Raw genomic sequence first — 8412 nt, forward strand, 5'->3', positions numbered from 1 at the left:
GGCAATGTTTTTGCCCATTTAACATATTTCTTATCAATTTGCGTGATTTAATTTATATGGCAGTTGATCCATTTACATTGCTTTTAAGGTGGTGAGCTTTCTTTGACAACAAAAGGATAACTCAAAGTCAGGAACCTTGACTCCAGATGTGTTCAGTCGTCAAGTCCTCATTTGGTAATTAGGCTGTTCAAGACGTAAATGTGTTTCAGATGACGTCCCGATATGGTATGACCCAACCAGAGTAGAGTGTGTGTGTGTTACACGGTCCTCATATTGTTGGTTAGCAGATATTGTACAGTTTTAACCATTTTTATAGAGTCTTGCATAAAAAGCCCAGATCCACGTATGAATTATCTTTCCTAACATCTGTGGTCAATGCAGCCCTTGACCTCAGCAATGAGTCTCACCCCAAAGGCGATTATGATAGACAGGTGGTAGGAATATATTGTGACTGAACTGAGTATGATCATTAGTTTACTAAATAGATATGATCTATATTATAAAACACAATATTTCTGACATGTTATTGTTGTATTTCGTTGCAGACACCAAGTGACAAGATCCCAGCTCAACCTTCAGCAGACCCAGAAGTGAGACAGAGATCCACTTCATCCTTCCAACAGGTTATTACACATTTATTGTAGATCTTTTCTATTTAAATTAAATTGTTGTCTCAGTTCATTCCAAAATATGAATTAAATGGCTTTTTACTGTATTACAACCAACCTTTTGTGTAAAATGTTCACAAAATCAACATTCCCATAACTTGTTTCGATATCATAGCGTAAACAAAATTAGCCCGACCATTTGACAGAACTAACCGCCCCTCAAAACATTAAATTAATCTTTATTCTCTCTAATGCCTATGTTTTTGTATTTTTGGGGCAATGTTTTTGCCCATTTAACATATTTCTTATCAATTTGCGTGATTTAATTTATATGGCAGTTGATCCATTTACATTGCTTTTAAGGTGGTGAGCTTTCTTTGACAACAAAAGGATAACTCAAAGTCAGGAACCTTGACTCCAGATGTGTTCAGTCGTCAAGTCCTCATTTGGTAATTAGGCTGTTCAAGACGTAAATGTGTTTCAGATGACGTCCCGATATGGTATGACCCAACCAGAGTAGAGTGTGTGTGTGTTACACGGTCCTCATATTGTTGGTTAGCAGATATTGTACAGTTTTAACCATTTTTATAGAGTCTTGCATAAAAAGCCCAGATCCACGTATGAATTATCTTTCCTAACATCTGTGGTCAATGCAGCCCTTGACCTCAGCAATGAGTCTCACCCCAAAGGCGATTATGATAGACAGGTGGTAGGAAAATATTGTGACTGAACTGAGTATGATCATTAGTTTACGAAATAGATATGATCTATATTATAAAACACAATATTTCTGACATGTTATTGTTGTATTTCGTTGCAGACACCAAGTGACAAGATCCCAGCTCAACCTTCAGCAGACCCAGAAGTGAGACAGAGATCCACTTCATCCTTCCAACAGGTTATTACACATTTACTGTAGATCTTTTCTATTTAAATTAAATTGTTGTCTCAGTTCATTCCAAAATATGAATTAAATGGCTTTTTACTGTATTACAACCAACCTTTTTTGTAAAATGTTCACAAAATCAACATTCCCATAACTTGTTTCGATATCATAGCGTAAACAAAATTAGCCCAACCATTTGACAGAACTAACCGCCCCTCAAAACATAAAATTAATCTTTATTCTCTCTAATGCCTATGTTTTTGTATTTTTGGGGCAATGTTTTTGCCCATTTAACATATTTCTTATCAATTTGCGTGATTTAATTTATATGGCAGTTGATCCATTTACATTACTTTTAAGGTTGTGAGCTTTCTTTGACAACAAAAGGATAACTCAAAGTCAGGAACCTTGACTCCAGATGTGTTCAGTCGTCAAGTCCTCATTTGGTAATTAGGATGTTCAAGACGTAAATGTGTTTCAGATTACGTCCCGATATGGTATGACCCAACCAGAGTAGAGTGTGTGTGTTACACGGTCCTCATATTGTTGGTTAGCAGATATTGTACAGTTTTAACCATTTCTATAGAGTCTTGCATAAAAAGCCCAGATCCACATATGAATTATCTTTCCTAACATTTGTGGTCAATGCAGCCCTTGACCTCAGCAATGAGTCTCACCCCAAAGGGGATTATGATAGACAGGTGGTAGGAAAATATTGTGACTGAACTGAGTATGATCATTAGTTTACGAAATAGATATGATCTATATTATAAAACACAATATTTCTGACATGTTATTGTTGTATTTCGTTGCAGACACCAAGTGACAAGATCCCAGCTCAACCTTCAGCAGACCCAGAAGTGAGACAGAGATCCACTTCATCCTTCCAACAGGTTATTACACATTTATTGTAGATCTTTTCTATTTAAATTAAATTGTTGTCTCAGTTCATTCCAAAATATGAATTAAATGGCTTTTTACTGTATTACAACCAACCTTTTGTGTAAAATGTTCACAAAATCAACATTCCCATAACTTGTTTCGATATCATAGCGTAAACAAAATTAGCCCGACCATTTGACAGAACTAACCGCCCCTCAAAACATAAAATTAATCTTTATTCTCTCTAATGCCTATGTTTTTGTATTTTTGGGGCAATGTTTTTGCCCATTTAACATATTTCTTATCAATTTGCGTGATTTAATTTATATGGAAGTTGATCCATTTACATTACTTTTAAGGTTGTGAGCTTTCTTTGACAACAAAAGGATAACTCAAAGTCAGGAACCTTGACTCCAGATGTGTTCAGTCGTCAAGTCCTCATTTGGTAATTAGGATGTTCAAGACGTAAATGTGTTTCAGATTACGTCCCGATATGGTATGACCCAACCAGAGTAGAGTGTGTGTGTTACACGGTCCTCATATTGTTGGTTAGCAGATATTGTACAGTTTTAACCATTTCTATAGAGTCTTGCATAAAAAGCCCAGATCCACATATGAATTATCTTTCCTAACATTTGTGGTCAATGCAGCCCTTGACCTCAGCAATGAGTCTCACCCCAAAGGGGATTATGATAGACAGGTGGTAGGAAAATATTGTGACTGAACTGAGTATGATCATTAGTTTACTAAATAGATATGATCTATATTATAAAACACAATATTTCTGACATGTTTATTGTTGTATTTCGTTGCAGACACCAAGTGACAAGATCCCAGCTCAACCTTCAGCAGACCCAGAAGTGAGACAGAGATCCACTTCATCCTTCCAACAGGTTATTACACATTTATTGTAGATCTTTTCTATTTAAATTAAATTGTTGTCTCAGTTCATTCCAAAATATGAATTAAATGGCTTTTTACTGTATTACAACCAACCTTTTGTGTAAAATGTTCACAAAATCAACATTCCAATAACTTGTTTCGATATCATAGCGTAAACAAAATTAGCCCGACCATTTGACAGAACTAACCGCCCCTCAAAACATAAAATTAATCTTTATTCTCTCTAATGCGTATGTTTTTGTATTTTTGGGGCAATGTTTTTGCCCATTTAACATATTTCTTATCAATTTGCGTGATTTAATTTATATGGCAGTTGATCCATTTACATTACTTTTAAGGTTGTGAGCTTTCTTTGACAACAAAAGGATAACTCAAAGTCAGGAACCTTGACTATAGATGTGTTCAGTCGTCAAGTCCTCATTTGGTATTAAGGCTGTTCAAGACGTAAATGTGTTTCAGATGACGTCCCGATATGGTATGACCCAACCAGAGTAGAGTGTGTGTGTTACACGGTCCTCATATTGTTGGTTAGCAGATATTGTACAGTTTTAACCATTTCTATAGAGTCTTGCATAAAAAGCCCAGATCCACATATGAATTATCTTTCCTAACATTTGTGGTCAATGCAGCCCTTGACCTCAGCAATGAGTCTCACCCCAAAGGGGATTATGATAGACAGGTGGTAGGAAAATATTGTGACTGAACTGAGTATGATCATTAGTTTACGAAATAGATATGATCTATATTATAAAACACAATATTTCTGACATGTTATTGTTGTATTTCGTTGCAGACACCAACTGACAAGATCCCAGCTCAACCTTCAGCAGACCCAGAAGTGAGACAGAGATCCACTTCATCCTTCCAACAGGTTATTACACATTTACTGTTTAGCAGATATTGTACCGTTTTAACCATTTCTATAGAGTCTTGCTTGAAAACCCCAGATCCACATATTCATTTTTTCATTTATAGGTCATCTATAAAACAGTATTGTCAATTTCTTAACCCAAATTATTTTCACATACAGTATAATGTATAATATCCTAATTTACTGTTACGGTACTGTGTTATTAAAAACAAATATTTATTCTTCATAATTTCATTCAAGGCAAGCAAGTCCAGTGGAATTGTACCCTTCCAGTGTCCTACTGCAAAGCAGGTAAGAAAGCTGCATTCTTGTCATTAGATAAAATAGTTCATGTTCTTTGTTAACACATTGTGGTATTTTTGATGTGAGGAAACATTGTAGAAATTTGTACAGCTTAGAAAAAGCCGCCATCTGCAAAATCTGAGGCGCCGTCATGATCGTTGTGAGGATCGTTATGAGAAGAGATAGCTGAGAGACAGAGGTCTTTCAATCAGTTTACTAGAATACATTTTTCTGTGAGTATGTAGGTGTTATGCACAATGTGATGGTACTGTAGGGAGTATGATACCCTAGGTATTAATACATGTATAAAGTTATTGACAGAATTAGATGCTTTTTTTTCTTTTTTTTCAGACCTTGATGAATCTTCGGATGCTGCAGACTATCTTCCAGACTCATGTGGCAATTCCTCGGATGCTTCTATTATAAGTACTACAAGTTCTTGTAGTAAGGAATATAAAACCACAGAAAAGAATCTCCACCACAAATTGTCAGAGAACAAACCATTAGGGAATGTTACAGCACACAGTGGGGATAGTACCACCAGTTCAGAGAAGCCAAGAACATTAAGTTATTCAAAGATGCGCAGCAATCCTTGTACTTCAGTAATAAGCTGCAGTGCCAATTCATCAGAGAACACATCACACCAGAAAAGCTCCATAAATGTCACACCTTTGTCAATAACAGCAAAAGGAAGCAAGTACAACAAGAAGCAATTTTGTCTTTATTGTAAAAAGGCCATTTATAAATTGGCAAGACACCTCGAATCCATCCACAGTGAAAAGCCTGATGTTGCAATGGCTTTCAGTTTTAATAAAGGATCCCGCAAAAGAAGAGAGTTGTTACGCTCTCTTAAGAAGAGATGAAACTTTGACCATAATACTGAAGTGGCAAGCTGTGGCACTGGAGAGATGGTTGCCTGTAAAAGACCTAGTAATGCAAAACCATCTGATGACTACCGTGACTGCAAATTTTGCGAAGGACTGTATGCAAGAAATTCCCTATGGAGACATGTGAGAAACTGCCCGAAGAAGTCTGTTGAGGGAGAGCCTCAGGTTGGGCGAAACGGATTCAACTGCACTTACCAAGACCTGACTCAGTTAAGGAAACTGTTTGGAAGATTGCTTGTGAAATGAACCAGGATGACGTTTCCTCGGTTGTAAGGAGTGAAACTGAATTCCTTTGTATCGGCGAGTCACTGTTGAATTCCAGGAAACCATATGAGAGAAGGAATGACTACATAGGCCAAAAAATTAGAGCGATGGCAAGACTATTGATAACGGCAAGGGCTATAACACCTTTGAAGAGCACCGAAGTCCTTGTTATGCCCTGTAACTTTCCCCATGTGATACAGGCAGTAAGATATGTTGCTGGTTATGATGTTGAAAGCAACTCGTATAAAATCCCATCATTGGCTTTGAAATTGGGACACAGTTTAGCCAAAGTTGCAGGCATTATTCAATGCAATGCCATCACTGCAAATCGCCCTGCTGTTGCAGAGTCTGCAAAGCAATTTGCCACTTTACATCAGAAAAAGTGGACAGAGTCCATTTCAGCTGCCGCATTGGGTACACTTCAACAGGCCAAATGGAATAAACCACAGGTTTGACCCTTTACAGAGGATGTGTCGGTGCTGCACACGTTTCTTGCTACTGAGCGTGCTAAGTGTATGAAGGACCTTGAGGAAGAACCCAACAGCAAAAGCTTTGGAAATCTTCCTAAAGTGACTTTGATGCAGGTAGTACTATTTAACAGAAGGAGGGAAGGGGAAGTTTCAAAAATGGAGCTTCAGTCTTTCACATCCAGGGATCTTACGGAGCTGAATCCAGACATTGTGAGGGGCCTTACTGACTTCGAGAGGAAGCTTGCAGAGCACTTTGAGAGAGTTGAGATTCGAGGTAAAAGGTCAAGAAAGGTTCCAGTGCTTCTAACCCCTGACATGATCACTGCTATGGACCTCCTCATGATAAGCAGAAAAGAGTGTCAAGTCCACAAAGAAAATGTGTACATGTTTACACGGCCAGGTGTCCTTTCCCATTACAGAGGCTCCGACTGCTTTCGCAAGTATTCAAACAATGTGGTGCAAAGAACCCAGAGGCACTCACCTCAACAAGATTGCGGAAACAAGTCGCCACTTTGTCCACACTACTAAACCTCAAAGAAAATGAAATGGATCAACTTGCCACCTTTCTAGGACATGACATCCGTGTCCATAGAGAATTCTATCGGCTTCCAGAGAGTACCCTGCAGCTCGCAAAAGTCAGCAAACTGTTGATAGCAATCGAAAAAGGAAGACTGCCTTACCTGCAGGGGAAAGGGCTGGATGACATTGAGGTCAATCCTGAAGGTAAAATTTTGTTTGAAATATAGTTTTTAGCCACTTCAAATATAACTATTATAAGTGTTGTTAGTCCTTAATTTAAATAATTGGCCGTAAATGTTTTTTACCCAACCATATGAAGTAGAAATGAGTGATGATGATTCCAGTGAAGAAACCATTGCTGACCTACATCAATGCAAAGGTATCCTGACTTGTATATATGTGGTAATATCTTTAAGTTATGTCACATAAATGCACATTTCTGTGGGGATTATCGAAATGATCCTCTATCTGTTTTTTAACAATCACATTGGTGGTGATAAGTAATTCCACATTTATGGATTTGCAATCAGTTTATGTTTATATCTCAAATATCAGTTAATATCTAATGTAGAATTGCATATTGCCTGACATTGAGGTTGTTTACAGTGAATAATACAAGCAAGCAAACGTATTGTCATGAAGCTCATAGAACATAATCACATTCATTATTACTTTGCAAAGGCTCAACAACAGAGACTTCTAGGGACCAGACACTTCTGAGGCAAACACCAGGAGTCAACCACCCTGGACAACATGGAGGGCACTTCTGGAGTCAACCACCCTGGACAACATGGAGGGCACTTCTGAGTCAACCACCCTGGACAACATGAAGGGCACTCCTGAGTCAACCACCTTGGATAACGTACACATGAGCAACACACAACCAAGACATGGTAAAATAGTCACATCCCAAGCATCCTCAAAGTGCTCCAAAGGAAAGCAAGGTTAGTAAGCATTTTGTATTCACATGTATTGATAACACATATAACTACTAACTAGAATCTTTGTATATATCTCCATTGTCACTTTAGCAGAGCTCATTGTTAATCAGTTGTATTTTGTTTCCATTTATGAAAGCTGTGAAGGTGAGAAGCAAGTGGACAGGTGATGAAGTGAAAGCTGTTGAGCGGCATTTGCTTAATTTCATAACAAGCTGCAGAATACCAGGTAAAAAGGACTGTGACTCCTGCCTCCAAGCAGAGCCAGTAGCTCTGAAAGACAGAGACTGGGTTGCTATCAAATACTACATCCACAACAGAAATGTAGCATTAAAAAGGAAGATGAATAGATAGAACTAGAGCATGCCAACTGTAGCTCAGGTACCATTCAATTCCAATTTCAATCAGCTTCTCCTCAGATAGTGTTAATATCTGTGGGTTTCATGTTCATATTATTTTATTTTCCTTAAATGATTTATATTGTTGGTTCTTGTACAAACATGCCACATAGGCTCGACTGTAGATCCCACATGTTTGTATGTTTATGTATAATTGAGGGCTATTAATGAGCATATGTTTGCTACTTATGGTCAAATTTTTTTGGGATAACAGTTGATGATATATGTTAATACTCTGCTCTCATTGACAGGGAAAAGAGATAAACAGTACTTAAAGGGAATTGTTATTGTTCCTAAGTTTTCAGAAGCACTTTGTTCTTAACCACAAGTTGTTGAATGTGGCAAGGTGTTTAAATTACTGTTAAACTATTACCATTTCAATGGGTGCTTGTAACAGGCCTTGTGTATGGTAACTTGCACTATGTAACTATGATGTAAATCCCTATGTTATTTAGACAGGTTAGCTGAATGTACACTGTCATGTTTCATAGAAGCTGGATGCTT

At 37.6% G+C, this 8412-nt stretch overlaps 2 long non-coding RNA genes across 3 annotated transcripts; both read left to right on the forward strand.

Moving 5' to 3' along the window:
* Nucleotides 1-591: 591 nt before the first annotated feature.
* Nucleotides 592-5489, forward strand: LOC123484792. The gene is made up of 3 exons (XR_006658703.1): nucleotides 592-623; nucleotides 4391-4441; nucleotides 4784-5489. It is a non-coding gene; the product is annotated as an uncharacterized LOC123484792 (long non-coding RNA).
* A 9-nt stretch (nucleotides 5490-5498) lies between these two features.
* LOC123484791 lies at nucleotides 5499-7304 on the forward strand. Of its 2 annotated transcripts, none has more exons than XR_006658701.1 (3): nucleotides 5499-6776; nucleotides 6892-6951; nucleotides 7254-7304. It is a non-coding gene; the product is annotated as an uncharacterized LOC123484791 (long non-coding RNA). The 2 variants fall into 2 exon arrangements; XR_006658702.1 differs by having other exon boundaries at nucleotides 6895-6951.
* The last annotated feature ends 1108 nt before the right edge of the window (nucleotides 7305-8412 follow it).

This window comes from Coregonus clupeaformis, unplaced genomic scaffold (assembly GCF_020615455.1).
Source record: "Coregonus clupeaformis isolate EN_2021a unplaced genomic scaffold, ASM2061545v1 scaf0463, whole genome shotgun sequence".
Taxonomy (NCBI): domain Eukaryota; kingdom Metazoa; phylum Chordata; class Actinopteri; order Salmoniformes; family Salmonidae; genus Coregonus; species Coregonus clupeaformis.